Below are 17,248 nucleotides of genomic sequence, written 5' to 3'. Positions count from 1 at the left end.
AGGTCAGACATGGGACTTGGGTCATACATGCTGAAGAAAACAAATGGTAAGGTGAATGCAGTGAAAGACACTGTACTAAACAAATGTTAATGCTAGTGTTCATCAGCTTGCCATACAAAAGGAAAGTGGCCCTTAAATCAAGCACTAGAAATAAGATCCTTTTAAAAGAAGTAAAATAGCCAATTTTGAGTTTGCTTTTTTTCAGCAATATAGAAATTTTAGTGCTCCTATAATCTCAGGCCAAGACAGACTTTGATAAGTATAATGGGATGTAAGTGCATTTAGTTCCGCTGTTTGTAAATTGCATAGCTGTCAAGTTGTGGCACATCTATGAAGTGCTGAGTAAAATCATTGCTGGGAGTGATGGAATTAATATGCCAAAGGAGAGGGAAGAAGAGAGATCCATCAAGTGAACCTGCTAGAATTCTGAAGCATGTCTGAAACAGTACAGATGCCTTGACCATCTGCTATGGGGCACGTGTAGACATAATTGCACAGCACAGCTGTCATCTTGTTTTCTAGAAAACCCACCTTGTTTTACAGGAAGTATGCAGCCAAGGGAACAGCTTCTCCATCCAGTCAAAGCTTGTGTCCTTGAAATGGCTGTGTGTTCTTTGTTCCAGACAACTTGATTTATTCATGGCTCTTCTGCTGTGTGTAAGGTTTTATACTGTGCCTGTCCTTTAAAGAAGTTGGAGCCTCTTGCAGTTTAGCATGCCTGAACCGTACATGGGAGTTTATCGCAAAGGTACCAAGACACTCTTAACTGTAATGGTCCCAGGGCTTTGTTCTTGTGTTTTATATTGCTAGAACCTTTGGCAGAATTATGTCTTTGTATTATGTGGCTGCTTGTCCATTATTTTTATTACAGAAAGAGAGAGAGCTCAGATCATGGGAGTACTGCTGTCCCTCTGAGTGCATGTCAGAGCTGTAGAACGTAATGAAGGCAGTGGATATTTTCTTATGCTCAAGTATACCTTAATGGATGATTTTAAGTATTAAAATTCACAAGTGGCTGCAGTAAATTTCAGCCACCATTTTAAAGGAGGGATTTTTCACTTCCGCTTCCTAAGCACAGGCACAGTTTTAGGTAGAAGCTCAGTTTTATGTGTAGGAATAAAAAGTAAATATCCCATGACTGGCCTTTGTCAAGTGATTAAATGTTTTTGATCATGGAGCATTTGCTGTGATTTGTTTGTTCCCAGTTGCTGGGTATGTCATAGTGACTTTGCTCATTTCTGATTTGTACAATGAAAAAGATCTGAGAAGATCTGTGGGTAAATAGGTAAAATAGTATTGTTTCTCTCATCTGGACATTTTTGCATCTACATTTTACATTTCTGTTAGCTGGGTGTGATGACTTTTGATCTCTTTTTCTTTGTTGGCATAGAGCATGTATTTACTGAGACTGATGTTTTTCAAAAGCAGATCCACTGTAAGCATAGGAAATAAAAAAAACAAATGTTTAGAGAAAAAAATTATACTGGAGAAAATGTCTGGGCTCACCCTGAGAGAAATGCTTAAGATTCTTTTTTTATTTTACTGTCTCCTCAGTTTTTGCTAGCGCTACTTTAGCTTTAAGCCATATGATTTGATCAATTTGACTTTTGCTTACTAAAACAGAAATATAGATAAATAAATTCTAAAATCATCAAATCTTTTTTTTTCTTTTTTTTTCCAAGATTCAATGAGCCAATGACATAAGGTTCCTTTTATTCCATAGTTTTGCTTATGTTATTTGTGTAGGCATTGTCCTTTGGCAGCTGGTTTTTAAAAAGTTATTTTACTTCCATCTGAAACAACAAAAAGTGATTTAAATATTGCATATGTAATGTTATTATTGCTTTTTTTTATTTTGCTGGATTAACATTTTCTGTAATGTGCTGAAGGAATAGAAACAGTGAACGCAGAACTTGTTTACAATACAGATATAATACGGATGCCATGGGCCCTGGTAACACGAGGATAGTTACAATATTTGAGCTTTCTGTTCAGAGGCTTATTTAATGACAGTGCTTTTTCAGGAAGGAAAGGAGTAGTGTTTGCTTCCTTTGCACCATATTTGTGTCTGCATTGTTATTATAAACTAACAAGGCTCTTGGCCCTTGTTCTCAGATCTGTGGGATGCAGCAGGTAAGCTTTTAAGGTCATAGTCAGGTTTTTATCATCTGAATGAAGCTTTATGTTTCTCCAAAACCCTTACAGCCCTGAAAACTTTACAATAGGTATCTGGGAAGCCAAAGCAAGCAATCTGAATTCCTGCAGAAGATAGTATAGAAATAAGAAAAATACAAAAGCAAAAATCACTAATTGGCTCCCCAGTAAAGCCAGTATACACTGATTCAGCCACTTGAATATGTCTGTCACTTTATGCACCTTTGAACGTGTAGATCTGCAGACTCACATTGAGCACTGCTTAACTGCAAGGATAAGTCTTCCCTGTGATTGTTCCCAAGGCATTTGAAGTGTGTCAGAAGTGCTGGCATGCGCACTCATGAGCTCTGGTCATTCCTGATGGGGATATTTAGAAGGTTATTTTTCCCAGCTTTGCACCAGAAGCCGCTGGGAGCCTATATAGCTCAGGTGGCAGAATGGCCATGTGAGGGCTTCTGGGCTGCTGCCATTCTTAGCCTGAATAATTAAGTTAGACCACCACTGATAACATTATATATTGAAATATTGGTCTGGGAGCTGCAGCAGTTGGGAGATCCAATTTTCACAGCCCCTGTGAAACTGAAGTGATGCAGAGATCACACATCCCAATTACAGCAGTTAAAATGGAAGGACTGCAGATTGGTGCCACAGATAAAATGTGTTTTGAGCATCAGAGCAAGATTCATAAAGATCTGTTCTCTTAAGGAAGCTCAATCCACAAATTTTTAAGGAGGCGGGGCTGCTTAGAGCTGGGGCTTTGCTGCTTGAAGTATTAAGCTGTACAAACAGATGCACAGACTGGTACAAGCTTGGAGATAGCTTTTGCCTGTCCCTCCTCTTCAATTTTAGAGGAACATTGGCCTTTCCTACTTTATGAATTAAATGTAGCGTAAGTAACTGAGTTGAATATTGTAAACTTTTTGTTCTCTGAATACTCTGAGTTTGCAAGTTGGATGCAGTGACACTGTTAACTGCTGACGAAATGAAAGAATGAGTAAAATGGAAAATCCTTAGTGATGTGATGCACAGAGCACTGTGGAAACAAAGGGTCCCTATGGGATGATCCTTGCAGTGCTTCCTCCGTGAACTTTCCCAAGGAAATGGAATTAGTATGAAACTGTTTTATGGGGGAGAAAAAAAAAAATTAACTGTAATGTCCTTGCAAAAGAATAAACCAGAAAAACTTGCCTGTAGGGCCTGTTGCATCATACACATAGTAATGTGTTAAATGAATATTATAAAATATTATTATAAATATATAAATTATTATAAAATAACAATTTTAAATTAATTTATTATTTTTAAATTAAAATTAATTTAAAAATTTAATTTAATTAATTAATTAAAATAAAATTTAAGCTACAAATATTATTATAAGTATATAAATTATTATAAAATAATCTACAAAGATGCCTGTGACAGATGTTTAATCTTATTTAACATTAAGGAAAATTGTATAAGGAAGTGCAAAAATCTCTTTTTCTATTAAAAATCTTGAGGCAAATCCGCCCACGTATATAAAGAGTCTCTGGGGTCTTGCGGGAGAAATTGTTTGAATCCTCCCTCTTTTCACTTTCTGCTTTGTACATCTCGATTCTTCTATTCATACATACTCATCCCTTAAAGATCATTCATATGCCACTTAAAACTGGTCAGATGAAGGTGATCCGCTTCAGTACAGGGATGTTTGGGATTTGTGTTAAGCATTGAAAGAGGCTTGATAGGGATCTTGATCTGTCAATTATGTTGTCATTATTTTTTGTGAAAATGGTAATTTTTCAAAAGATTTTTTTAAAAACAGTTTTCCCAGTTCTTAAACAGCTCCAAATACCACATTTGTAGTTAACAACATATATAGGGTTATAAGGAAACGTATTTCATGCTTGAAATACCCTGTGTCACCATGGGCAGAGACAGATGGAGCCCCAGTCTAAATGGGAAAATATGCACCCACATTGGTATGTTATGCTGTGGGCACAGACTGTGCTGCTTGATAGGAAGAAAGGGGATGGCAAGTTTGCCTATATCCTCTGGTAAGTTTCTGTCTGGTCATATCACTCAGTCATGGCCAAGTTAGAGATACACCTTCCATTCTGACTCCCAAATTGCATCTTGGTTTTAAAACAGTTAGGCAGTTAATTCATATTTTATAGCTTTTCTTCATTTGCTTTCTTTCTGGAAACCCTTTCCAATGACAAAATGAACTCATTTATGCTTTCAGTCCTCACTCTTTAGATTCCTGGAATACCATCTTTCTTAAAAGACAGAAAATATACACTGGAAAGGTCTCCTCTGATTCTTAGCAGCAAAGTTCTCTTCAGCAGACTGTGTCAAGTGCTTAGTAAGTGGTTTTATACTATCTGTGGAACATTATTTGCTGGTCACCCTTGGAGACACTGCATCAGCTGGACTGTAATTCAAATATATCTAAATTGTGTTTCTGATTGTAAGATACATCTTGTTAATTCTCCAGTGTAGAAGCTGGGAGGAAGCCTTTGAGTTCAATCCACAGAATTTAAAATAATCTTCCACTAGTCACTGTCTAGAACCATTTCAGTTTTGTTTGCACTGCTGCTGGTAACCAAAATCTGTGTCAACACTTGCCTTCCCATTTTCCCTACCCCCAGTCTGGTTAAAACTGTATTTAAAGACCATGTTTAATACATCAGTATGTTCTGTATTTATGGCTATTAACTATGGCATTATTCCAAGTTCTTTTTGAGGATAACTTTTTTCAATTTCTGTGTTGTGCTGTTTTCCTTCTCAGTGTGATGGGGGCTTTTGTGGTATTATAAGTCTAATTTTAAGCTTCCTATAAAAGCTCAAAAGATGTATCTTTATCATTATGGTGATTATCTGATGTTATTGAATAATAGCATCTTTTAATGTTTAGAAGCTAATAAAGCTGCTGGTCAGGCTTTTTGATCTAAGCCTTCCTCTTCTCATGTTGATCTTTTAAGAAATGATACATCGCTTCTTCAATTGTTCTAGTATTTTGTTTTCACTGGATGGGGGTGTTTTATTTTTTATCTCTGATTTCCAGGGGCTGAAATGGCATAGTTTTATCTAAAATATATACCAGAAACCTGTAGATGAGGTTGTGTTATGCATGTTTGTGCTTTCCCACAGGCATTGTTTTTGAGGTAGAGTTTTCCAGATCAAGTTTCAGAATAGGCTCCAGATGGTCTGGAATCCTTCTTTAACAATCAATAGCTAATTAAACATTCAGCAAAAGCTACTCTTTTTTAAACTGAGCACAGTCTCTTTGAAAAGCAGTATATTGATTTTCAGCTTTTCTTTCCATAATTTATATCTTTTATTTCATTACATCTTGATTCTTGTTTTTCAGTTCATAAAAATACCCAGAAACCTAATATCTTTGTTACTGTTTTTTGTTTTTTCTAAGTTACTATGAAAGAGAAAACAGTAAAATTGTCCTGTGGCCTACACTTGCAGCAATCTCTACTTGACAACTGATATGGAACAGTGGAAGGGGAGGTGAATCTGTGCATCATACTACAGAAGGTGAAGTGGGTTGTGAAAACAGCATTCATTTACTTTCATGGGCCTGATTTTAGGGTAAAATATAATTGAGCAATATGCTGGCTTGGACTAAGCAGTCATCTTTGCATCTGAATGCAAACAGTCTGATGCTGCTCTGGGATGTCTTTCAAGTTTGCCTGCAAGAGCATATTTATTTAATGGAGGAAAAGAGAAGCTTGAGAGTAACTGGAGGCAAATTCAGTGGATAGAAATATGCAGTGTTTCAGTGTAACTGAATGCAAGCTGGACTTCATATGAAGTTTCTAAACTGTTCAAGTTATGACATTGAAGTTGAATGACTTTTTAAATAAAAATTTAATGTACAAGACAACTTCAAACTAGTTGGGTGAAATCTGGAAATTTATAACTCTTTAGCCTACAGCAAATTTTAATCATTGTAAATAAAACATTACAGTGATACATTATAGAGGCAGAAAGAATTTTTTGCTGTGGCACTGCACTACTGAATGTTAAATACTATTTTGTTTTTAATAAAATGGGGTTTCTTCTGTTTTAAAGGGTATGTGTGAAGAATTCCCATAGGATCGCTGAATACAGTCGGTGAATGGGTCTCTGGAATGTGAAGTGCTGGAAAAGCATTTTGGGTTTCAGACAAGCAAGGCAGGCTTCTCAGTTAACCTCTGGATATTAGGAGCCAGTGCCCAGGATTTACTGCATCACATACACAGTAGACACAGCAGTACAATGTATTGGATTGATTATAATTTTCTGACTGTTTGTCTTTACGAACCAGAAGGGGCATTTCAGGCAGACGGAAGGAATGTCACTTTTGTAGTCTATCTTCTTTCCATCTTGGCCATACATGTCAAGAAAAAACATGATATTCAGGGGATTTGTGGGGAAAAAAACTGAATTTGGAGCATATCTTGGTCTACAGGCCCCAGATAAGCCAGAGATAATGCTAGGAGAGCTAGAACAAGAGCTGTTGAAATGGAGAGAAAAAAGTTCTGAAACTGCCACTGTGAAGTCTGGTTCAGCATGCTGCATTGCTTATCCAGTCCAGACCTAATTTATTGTTCATATTGATTGTAATAGTAAATCAGCATCCTGTATGTCTATGTCTGTGTAACTGCCATCTAAATAAAGGCTTGCTCTTTTCTGGACACCTGCAGGCGTACACATACCCATCAGGTGTACATAACCGTAGTAGAAGTCCCAGATTACAAAGACAATGTCGCCAGTACTTATTTTTAACCCCTATTATTAAGGGGGACTTATAATAGAGATGAGGACAGACCTTTTAGTTCAGCCTTTTGTGAAGGGGCTAATGTGAAGGAGTAATGATTTTAAGCTAAAAGGGAGTAGATTCAGACTAGATATAAGGAAGACATTTTGTATGGTGAGGATGGTGAGGTACTGGTACAGGTTGCCCAGAGAAGTTGTGGATGTCCCACCCCTGGAAACATCCAAGGTCAGGTTGATGGGGCTCTGAGCAACCTGACTCAAGTGGAAGGTGTCCCTACTCATGGCAGGGGGTTTTTACTAGATGACCTTTAAGGGTCCCTTCCAACCTAAACCATTCTATGATTCTCACAGGTAAACCCCACAACAATACTTCAAAGTGTGTAGTAGATAGAAAAGTTGTTCCTGCAATGTAAGTTAAGGATTTTAAGAACTGGGCTTTAACTACTGGGAACCTGTACCTGTTGACACAGCAGAAGTTCTGCTGTAGTGTGAGTTAGCAGAACATGTGTCTCCAAAATACAATAAATTTGTACAGAAATACCTACAGCTGTAACTCAGGTGAGTTTCAGTAAGTGTATTCAAAACCAAAGACCAAAATAGCAGGTTCTTGCATACGTGCTTAAATTAGTTTTGCTTGCCAGAAGTCATTCATTTCACTAGACTTTATTATCAGACAGTCCATATTTGCGTCATGTTTGTATTTACACATTTTGTATGTACAAATGAAAAGGCTTTAGTATTAGATTTGCAATATGCAACGCTAATGAGCCTTATGTGAAAAAGCATTATGCATTTACAGCATATTGGTTAACATGATTTTGAAGGCAGAAAAAGGATTCCAAAATTACTGTTAAAAATTGCAGATATAGATGTTTGTTAGTAAAGCAAGCTTCCCTTTCTGGGGGAGTTGAAATGTTGCTCTATGGGCCGGGGTATTCCAGTAAATCTTAGCAAGTGAGAAGCTTGTTGTTATGTGACGCGCTTGCAATGAATCTTGTCATCTGTAAATCCAAGTTCTTTCTTTTAAAGGTCAAAACTGCCAGGAAGCATTGGTGCACCTGATATTAACTTTCATTATTTCCACTGGCATTGAAAGAGGAGATAGAAATCATCAAGGGTTTCCAAAATTAGATACAGTATTACAATCTCTTCTAGGTCCTTGAGTCTCTACTATGAGTCATTTCTTTTTGTGTGCATTTCTCTTCACGTTAGTACAAATAGAGTGTGTACTTGTATCCCATTTTTTATGAGATTTAGGGATTAAATTAAGCAGAAAGGGTGTATTTCTGCATGGGCACCTTAATCACTTTAGCCCTGTTGTTAGGGATGCAGCAGTTCTGCAGAATTCCCTCTGACATTTCATCAGATAAATGCTTCTCCCCCTTAGCAGGGCTGCGCTGTTTTAACTTAACTGTGAATTCATCCCAGTGATTAAAGTTATGTCCTCCTTCCTGAACACAAATAGGCCGAATAACAGGGTGTTTTAAAACATTGTCCAGATACAGTGTACAGAAAGAACAGAAATTATAAATAAAATGAATGAGGAATATTTCCTACTTCTTTCTTTTTAGTTAAGTTTCTTTACTCATGCTGGGGAAGTGTCTGCCCAGTATCATGCTGCGTTACTGCTTGTGGAAGTAATCCCACACAGATCTGTGAAATTTGTATGCTGATGTTTTCACTGAGGAGGTTGAAGTGAGCAGTCTGTCTAAAAGGTCTTTGAACCACAGTTATCACCTGGGTCCAGACAATCACATTGTCTGTCCAGATTTTCTAAAACTGATGGGTTTACTGCTGTGAGCAGGATTGATAGGAGCAAGCTGCTTCCAGAAGGATGGAATCTAAAGGTGGAAACCAGTAAGGGTTTACAGTGGCTTTGCTCCTTTCCTGTTTTAATCATTAGTAAATTTCACTCTTATGAATGAAGTTAGATTGCCATTGAAAATACTGGGTTTTTTCCTGCTTCAGTAGATTTCAATTTTTTATACTCTTCCCATAATTCTCAAACACCCAAAGACAAAGTTAAACCTTTCAGGTAAATCCTGATGTAGTATCTGGCGTGGCATGTGCCACTTGTGAAATCACCACTGTTGTCATTCAGGTATGAATAGCAACTAATATGTAATAAATGTATCGTTTTAGTCAGCCAAATAATAACTAAAAATAGAGCAGCATCTAGCCTCTAGTCAGCTAACAATATTTATGAATATTATTGATAAAGTCAAAGCTTGATGACTACATAAAAAGTAAAAGGAGCATCACCAGTGTTTGCAGGTTAATATCACATAGATGAGGAGGAAGTTTTTCATAAGTCATTTTCACAGGATTTTGTGGTATGTTTTGGTTTGTGGGGTTTTTTGACTACACTGGGCAAAATCGGATGTACATAACAGTCTTCATAATGTTGATGTTCTAAGAAGGCATAAGCACTTTGTTATTGATCCATGGAAACATATTGCTGTTCTGTATTTTTAGTTAATACTTAGATGGTCACAGAATCATAGAATGGTTTGGGTTGGAAGGGAACTCATCCACTTCCACCCACCCTGCCATGGGCAGGGACACCTTCCACTAGACCAGGTTGCTCCAAGCCCTGTCCAACCTGGCCTTGAACACTGCCAGGGATGGGGCAGCCACAGCTTCTCTGGGCAACCTGTGCCAGAGCCTCACCACCCTCACAGGGAAGAAATTCTTCCTTGTATCTGATCTAAATATCGCCTCTGTCAGTTTAAAGCCATTCCCCCTTGTCCTGTCCTTGTCAAAAGCCCCTCTCCAGCTTTCTTGTTGGCCCTTTAGGTAGTGGTACTGCTGTAAGATCTTCCAGAAGCCTTTTGTTCTCCAGGCTAAATAACCCCAACTCATGATGATGGTGTGTGGCGGGCTGCCAGGTATTTTCGGCAGCCCACCTTATTTAGTGAACATCAGGGAAGCATTACTGCTGAGGATATGAATAGCAATTTATAAGTGGGTTGTCCTGTAACACCTACGACCATATGATTCTGAAAGATCTATAAAATACTCTCGTGAAGCTCATGGGGTGGGAAGTTGATCAGCATTTGAACTATATCTATAACCATTGGAACTAGAACTGTTTTCTCTGGGTTGTCTTAAATGTAAAAGCAACAGCTCTGATGTTCCTAGGAAGCGTAACTCTACCCTGTATGCCTAGAACAACTATGTAGTAAATGAACAGTAAGTCCAAAAAGTTTCACACTGATATCTGAACACAATATTATAACCAGAATATGTGCTGTGGATGTTCAGGTCTGAGGCATATGTTCTCCACTGAGTATACTTACCATGTAGTACCCTCCAATCAACTGTACAGCTTCAACTTGTCAGGAAACCTAGCAAAATACAGTAATTCCTTTTACTATGGATGAGGCTGGGGAAAAAGCATATATCTACTTCCCAATAATATCCCTTCTGCAGTTGTTAGAAAAAAAACATAAATCACCCTCTCTCCTCCCCCCAGAAAAACCCAACAAACCCCAACCCTGTCTTTTTACAGTAGTTTCATGTAATTTAATACTTATTTTTCCCTATAGGCATTAATACCTATTTAGCGTTTATGAGCCAAATAGTTGAACATAAAACCAAGCTCAAGTTGCTGAACTTTGCCTCCCTGAAATCTTTCCCTTATTATCATTAAGCTGAATGTGTTCTGCTTCTGAGATTGTTAAATTACTTCTGAGCTTGTGCAAGTGATGCTCATGGGAGGGTCACAGGTATTTCAGTCTGAGTTTCTTGACTTCTTCCCAGTTATGTTTAGGGTAATGTTTCTAAAAGTGGTGGCCCAACTTCCTGCATGTTCACAAAGATGGGGCTGTACACACAGTACAAGTTTGAATCTCACAAGTTTATTTTCTGATCTGGTTTCATTCTACATGAAAAGGACTTTTCTCAAAGTTGTTTCTCCCTCTCTTTCTCTCTTTATGCATTCCAGGCCTTCTTCCAGACACCTTGAAATATTACATTCTCTGTAGAAGCTTTGGGTCACCTATGTATGGAGAATGAAATCTTGACTTGCAGGAAAATCACAAGCCAGTTGTTTCAATAGTCAGTTAACTGTGCATTTTATCTGCGATCTGTGTATGTTTAGCCATGTCTCTGAGCATTACTCTTGGTACTTGGCATACCTCTTTGAACTAGATTCTAGGCTTGGCCTATTAACCCTGAGTATGTATTTGTATATTAAGATAAATAACCTCTGAAGTTTGCATTAACTGAAAGGAACAGACAGAACAACTTTAGCTGGTTATTTTCCAGGCATTAAAGAACTCCAGGTTGTCAATACATAGATATTCACTGAAGGAGCACTCCATCACAGTTCTCCCAGTAGGTAACAGTAATACATCAGTTATGTCACATCCTTTTGTACAGTCTGAAGTGCACAGTAAGTTACAGCTCTTTAAAAAAACATGTTCTATTACATTTCCTTAAAAATCTAAACCCTTGACCATGTAAAATTCATAGTTGCAGCATTCTGGGTGGTGGTGCTGGTTTCTTTTTAAAACTGGATTACCTTTCTCTTCCCTGCAGTTTAGAGTATAAATCAACTTCTGGTATTGGTCATAATCCTACACTGCAATGGGATATTTTTTAGGACATCTGTAATCTTAACTAGCTACACAAAGCAGAAAAAGGTTGTAATGAAAAAAAATTACCCTTTAGCTGCAACCTTTTTATACTGAGCTTTAGCCTGAAGCACATTTTTATAACTGAGTTATAAACCTGTAAAACAATGTTTCTTATAAAGCAGAAGCAATGATCTACAGTAGCTAAAAGCAGACTTTAAGACCTGAAACATCCTAGAATCGGTTTGAAATACTTAGCGCATATTTGAAACACATAAATTCCAGAGCTATGTGAAATTTTGCTGCCTGTTTGATTCTCTGGGCACATGTTTTGGGTGACTGATTATGTGTTAGAGTCAGCAAGAATTAATTCGGCTCTTAAGAAACTAATTTCTGGTGAGAGACTCTGGAATAATCTTTTAAGAAGCACGATTCTTTAAAATAAAAAGGGAACCTCTTATTTAAAATACATGCTAGTCACAAGTCACGACCTTAACAGCACATCATTTTGGACATGGAGAGGACCTTGTCTATCATACAGCTCATATTTTTCCTCATTCAGCTGTTTTCTAAATCTATTCGTGCTTATGTAACAGCTAATGTAACTGTATTTTTTTTATTTAAAAGCTGATATTTTAATAGTTATTAATTAAAACAAATAAAATAAATAGGATGTGTGAAACAAGGGCTCACTCAATTTAGCTTAGACAGCATTCTTGTCTTGGACAGAACTTATACAAAAATCAGTTCAGCTTAGCTGCACTCAGCTCAAAATCAGGTTAGCTTGAGTAGTGAGTACAAAGCCATGTCCTACCCTAGGAAAGCTGCTTTACTGATCTATACTAATAACATTGACTGGTAGACATTATGAAGCCAAAATTCCATTTATGTTTTAGGTGGAAAAAAGAAGGAACAGGGAACCTTTCCTCCTACTTGCCTTCCAAAGACTGGAAGGAACACTTAAGAACATCTCTTTCCACTGAACTCCTTAGCCTTTGTTCAGATCTGTAACCCAAGCCAATGAGGACAGGAGGGAAAGCCAGCTCCACACCAAAATCTGTCTGGACAACTGCCAGTGAGCCTCAACTGGATGCTGCCAGCCAGTCCCGTGGTTGCACCAGTCACACTGATCAAGATGAGCAGTAACTGTCAGAGCATGGCATGGAGCAGGAGGGTGCAAGCCTGTGCTTAACCCCCATGCTATTGCCCCTCACTGGGACTTACTCAAGCAAGGCATGAGCAGCCTTAAAATACATATTTTGGCTTAATATTGTTATGAATGGTTACTCAGAGGCAACCAGGGGAAGAAGGAGAAGGAGGGGTGCAGGCAGCACTGGTATGGGGTTTTTTCCTTGGAAAATGCTATCCCACATAGATGATTTCAGTGTATCTGGAACAGACAGAGATTCAGGCTAAGATGGTGACAGGGAAGGGAATGATATTGTCAGTTACTTTTAATAAAACTTTTATTCAGTGATAGATTAGAGATATAAAACCATAAATGAGACTGTTGACTGACAAAGCTTGGCCTGCAAATGCAATATTATGAAGGTAAGCTTTCAGTGACATTCTCTACCTCAGGCTACCGGCAGATTAAGCAAGTCATTTCTATTGCTATTGACACTGAAGCATTATTGTTTCTTTCTCATATCTTTTCTATGCCCTGTCAGTAACAAAATATGATAATTCTTTCCACAGTCACCAGGGCTGGTTGTAGAAGGCATCAGAAGATGGTGAGTCACTTTTCTTGCTCGCAGCAAAGTGGGCACTCATGCATAGATGAGCCTTTGTCCAGGGTATCACTGATGTTCTGCGTGGTTCACATGAAGGGCTGTTACAGGCTTCTGCTTGGGATGCACACAGCTAAAACAACAGAGGAGAGCAGATAAAAATTGGTCTTCCCATCTATATTTTTGGCTTTCAATATATTAGTTAAATGGTCACAAGCATGTGAATTTTGTTTTAAAAATGCTCTTTTCTGATAAGGAAGAGAAGCTTAAGTGGGGAGCATTTTTAAGTATTTTAAAAGAAGTTTTAGCAAGCAGTAGGGGAAGAATGGATCTTGGCTTAATCAATGTCAAGGAACATTCTCTAGGAATTAAATAGAAAGGACTTGCATGCAAAATCCCCAGCTCTAGAAATAGGAGAGACTTTAGAGACAGGAAACAGCTTAATAAATAACCTTGCCCATTGGCTGTTTTTCAAGATTGGAAAGGGTAATTCATGTAATGGCTCACACCAGCCCTGCTTCTAGCCCTGACATGAGGAACATAATGGCAATATAAGAAAAATAACAGCCCAAGGGTGAGATGAGTAAGTAGCTGAAGTATACCGTGTTACATCTGTTTCCCAGGGCCTGGAAAGGTGTTCTGAGAAATGAAGTATGAGCTCGGGCTAACTAAGCCTGTACCAGGGTCTACGAGGAAATACAGCCTCACTCACAGCCTGAGGAACACAAAGAGGGGGTTCAGAATCACTTTTCTGCAGCTTGGTTTGTGTCCTGAGCACTTCATTTGGGAGAGAAGCAATTTCTTCTCCAACTGTAACTGCAAAACAAATTGCTTGAGGGCTATCAAGTGTGTGTGGAAGATCTGAAAGCTTTAGCTGACAGATGAAAACTAACTTTGCACATTTCTATGGGAAATGCAATGGCAGAACAAGTTTTCAAGGTGGATAATATGCATGGCTAATACCTTATTTTTGTATCATTAAAAAAAAAAAAGATTTTAAGTTTTCTCCATGTTTTTATCTGCTGCAGTCACTGCGCTCTTCAGACAAAAGTTGTGAGAATGAATCTGTCATAACGTGACATGGTAGGCCCATGACACCTGTGTTTGAACATTATTCTCTGGAAATGAGAAACAGTGCATTAAAGAAGCCTTGTTCATGTGGTATACCAGTCACTCCCCAACAGCCTCCCTTTTAGTTCATAAAGAGACTATTAGGGATGGTGATGAACCATGCTAGTCCATTTAGGAGCACAACAGGAATTATTAACTCTAATAAATGTATTATTATGTATCCATTTAGATATCAGTTACAAAACTGCATAATGTCTGCATGATTGCCTATAAATGGATTTGGAAAGGAGCTAAATTGGTTATTTATTGACCATACCAAACAGCTTATTTATTGACTTGGCTCAAGAAGTTTGATTTTTTTGATGCCAAAATGAGATTCTAAGTTTGTAATGGTCTGCCCAGTGTGAGAGTTGATTCAGGAAAATGACATTTTTCTGAAAAACTGCTAAACTTATGGTAAATACGATTCTAGAATGAACTGAATTTTCCTTTAAATATCATTAACTAATGACTTTTAAATGTGCTCCTGAGATAAAAATCTGAGAAACTAGAGAATTTAGTACCAGCTATACAGCTACAGTGAGATACTACTTCCAAGTAGCATGTGTGCCTGTGAGTCAGCACTAGACAAGGCTATCAGGCCTATGCAGACTGTGTTGCTATAAAACTGGATCACACATCACTATTGTCTGGACTCTCTGCTTTGTAGATCATTTGCTGTATCAGTATTTTAAAATTTGCTGCTACAATACTTGAAAAGACTGAAGCAAGTAAACAAGTTTAATTTCATGGGATGTAGTCTTCTCACCGAAGTTCATCATACTTGCACTATATAAAACCTAATTTTAGTCTGATTATTTTCTAGAAAAGAAGAAAGGCTGAGGGTGCAGCCTGCTGATGTAATTCTAGCAGAGAAAGGCAAGGCAAGAAAAATAACGAGGCAAAATCATCAAGTGCCAGAGTTCACTGTCTTCTTCTTCAGTAATATTTAATGCATGTTAAACATTTAGTGCATTTAATCCAATAGCCAAACATGGCACGTGCATATGCCTCTAGACTATCGGAAGAAGAAATAAGCATTTTAGTACTCTTGAAATATTTTGAATTGCTTTTAAATACACAAGACTGCTGACTTTCATGGATATAATAGAGAATTTGGAAGCTCTTTGTATTTTGGGGATTTTGGGGTTTTGTTCAATAGTAAAAACAAGTTGTTGTTGTAAAGCAGATCAGTATTATTTGACTTTTATTTCTGGTGAGTAAAGAGCTTAGACTTCTAATTAAATATCATGTAAAAACATTATACAAGTTGTGGTAAGAAGGGATAGACAGTTGGCATCACAGTGAAAAGACCACACTTAATAAAGTTGAACATATTAAAGACTCTCAAGGTCAGAGGGTATGTGGAAGGTAATGAAGGTCAATATAATTGAAAGGCATTGCAGAAGGAGAAACTCTGGACAGAAATAGCATGATATATGCTAGAAACAGTTTTGCAAACTAAAAAATAAAAAAGCATGTAGTAGAACAGAGATGTATTTAAGATGGAGGGAGAAAAGTACTGAAGGAATCATTTGGGAATTTTGGAGGGATTCTATGCATTACAAACACTTTATATCTTGTACAAACAATTATAGACATTGGTAGCTTTCTGAATTCTGTAAATACAGAATCACCAAATGATTGCAAATAATTTTGTTTGTGCTATACGGCTGGCAGATCCTTTCTTGTTTTAGTGCCCTGTAGCACTGTTTTTAGCTCCCTTGTACTGGCTTCTTTCTGTTTTAAATGGAGCAAAATGTAAGAAAACCCATGTGGGCACTCCCTACAGATGAAAGCAAGAGCACCCAGCGTTAATGTTATAGGGCTCTGTCACCAGGATTCAAGGAGTGTGTCATGTAGCTAAGAATCACAGCGGTCAGATTTTCTGTGGGCTCCTGACAGGAAATTGCAATGTATGCTGTATTTTACAGGTACTTAAATTTTCCATTCTGCATAAGAGCTTGTTGGCTATTTTTTGCTCTTAGTTCACTGTGAAGGCTTGAGGAACATTTTTCTTGATTTACAGCTCTATTAAACTGATAAATCAATCACTTGTGTGAGTGGAGGCAGTTTGCTGGCATTTGCTCTGCCAACACGCTGCCACCCACAACAGTATTCACAGGTCCTCAAGGATATGGTAAGAGGGAGGAAGCTTTCCGTGGAGCCTAATTTTTTTTAATATAAAACCTGTTTCTGGTGCTCTGAGCAACTTTAATGAGAATATTTTTGAAGAGCTGTCATCTGCTAATCCAGTATTTAGCTGGCTTTGTTTTGACACTGCTGTTTAACAAAATTACCTGGATCCAGTAGGTAGAGTTCACTGTACTGTGCAGGAGACTTTCAAACTCTAGTTATGAGGTGCAGAATGACAGTAGGAGGGTCTGAAGCAGAGCAGAGGGTGTCTTGGAAAGCCAAGTTCTGTTGGAGCTTGTTTTCTAACAAGCACAGCCAGATGACTGCTGTTAACACATGTAATTTTGCATAGTGAAATAGAAAGAATAATATATACAGTTATCTGTTAAAAAACTACTAGTCTTTTCCTTAGACAATACAGATAATTTTGGTTTTAAGTTTTATTATTTTGATCTACTAGTTTTGTCAAAATCAGCTTACTATGACATATTGCCTCTTAGTTGAATGATTAATTTATACAAGCTTCATTGAAGTTATTCTTCTTTTGCATGAGCGTAATTGATGGGAGACCTGCCTGAGCCTCTTGGAAAGAGGAATGTAAAAACATAAAATGAAGAATCATGTACTCTGTCAGCATGGTTCCTTATATAAGTTTATGTTAATGTTATGTTTCATCATTTATCATAATATCAGGATGAATTCTTTCATGTCTACATAGGGTTTGAATAAAATTAGTAAGAACTTTTGTATAACTTCTGCAGTAACACTGAAGAGTACAAGTGAATGTAATGC

At 37.6% G+C, this 17,248-nt stretch overlaps 1 long non-coding RNA gene across 1 annotated transcript in view; it reads right to left on the bottom strand.

Annotated features, from left to right (window-relative positions):
• The window catches only part of LOC130604026 (uncharacterized), a 53,821-nt gene extending 37,099 nt beyond the window's left edge, over positions 1 to 16,722 (bottom strand). Inside the window, exons 1-2 of the long non-coding RNA XR_008973351.1 lie at positions 16,621 to 16,722; positions 10,203 to 10,250 (exon numbers count right to left, since the gene is read on the bottom strand). This is a non-coding gene — a long non-coding RNA (uncharacterized LOC130604026). The remainder of the gene's footprint in view (positions 1 to 10,202; positions 10,251 to 16,620) is intronic.
• Between the last annotated feature and the right edge of the window lie 526 nt (positions 16,723 to 17,248).

The sequence above is a fragment of the Pezoporus wallicus genome, unplaced genomic scaffold (assembly GCF_028554395.1).
Source record: "Pezoporus wallicus isolate ANWC-B61680 ecotype Strahan unplaced genomic scaffold, APGP_CSIRO_Pwel_v1 contig_2025, whole genome shotgun sequence".
NCBI lineage: Eukaryota > Metazoa > Chordata > Aves > Psittaciformes > Psittacidae > Pezoporus > Pezoporus wallicus.
The sequence above is the reverse complement of the archived record's forward strand: the minus strand, read 5'-3'. Positions and strand labels throughout refer to the sequence as shown.